Below are 829 nucleotides of genomic sequence, written 5' to 3' on the forward strand. Positions count from 1 at the left end.
TGGACTTAGCCAAAAGACCTGGTCCTTAGGGCGCTGTGCAAAAAGAGGTGAAAAACAGTGGCCATGTGTCATCTTCACACCGTGGGGTCCCACACCCAAGTGTTACTAGTGACACCCCTGAGAGCGTCTTCCCCAGGGGGCACTGAGTTTGCGGACTTTTTGCGTCCTCAGCCCCAGGCCAGACCAAGGCAGATCCGTCCAAACCAGGAGGTACTGGGTCTTTCCAGCTTTCCCAGAGGAATTACTCCCAAGACCCCAGAACGAATCATGGCGCTCCCTGGTTTCTGTCCCTCCGGTCCAGCCTTCCGGACCCCCATCATACCAGTGAGGGTACTATACAACAGCCAGAATGGCCGGTAGCACCCCCACTGGACACTGATAAGAACAGATACTACACTTGATCTTAGCCAAAAGGCCGAGAAGCGATTAGTGGTTTTTAACAAAAGAACATACAGTTGCAAGAAAAAGTATGTGAACCCCTTGGGATTACGTGGAGTTTTGCATGAATTGGGCATAAAATTGTGCTCTGAACGTCATCTAAGTCACAACAATAGAAGAACACAGTCTGCTGAACATAACACTACACAAACATTAGATGTTGCCATGGTTTAATTGCACATAACATGTAAACATTCACAGTTCAGGGAGGAAAAAGTATGTGAACCTTTGGACTTAATAACTGGTTGACCCTCCTTTGGCAGCAATAACCTCAACCAAACATTTCCTGTAGTTGCAGATCAGACCTGCACAACGATCTGGAGTAATTTTGGACCACTCCTCTTCACAAAACTGTTTCAGTGTAGCAATATTCTGGGGATGTCTGGTGTGA

At 47.4% G+C, this 829-nt stretch overlaps 1 pseudogene; it reads right to left on the minus strand.

The window, feature by feature from the left end:
* Positions 1–325: 325 nt before the first annotated feature.
* LOC149468413 (U2 spliceosomal RNA) lies at positions 326–427 on the minus strand (annotated as a pseudogene).
* Positions 428–829: the final 402 nt, after the last annotated feature.

The sequence above is a fragment of the Staurois parvus genome, unplaced genomic scaffold (genome assembly GCF_062004578.1).
Source record: "Staurois parvus isolate SC_StPar_1 unplaced genomic scaffold, SC_StPar_1.0 ptg000087l, whole genome shotgun sequence".
NCBI classification, from domain to species: Eukaryota; Metazoa; Chordata; class Amphibia; order Anura; family Ranidae; genus Staurois; species Staurois parvus.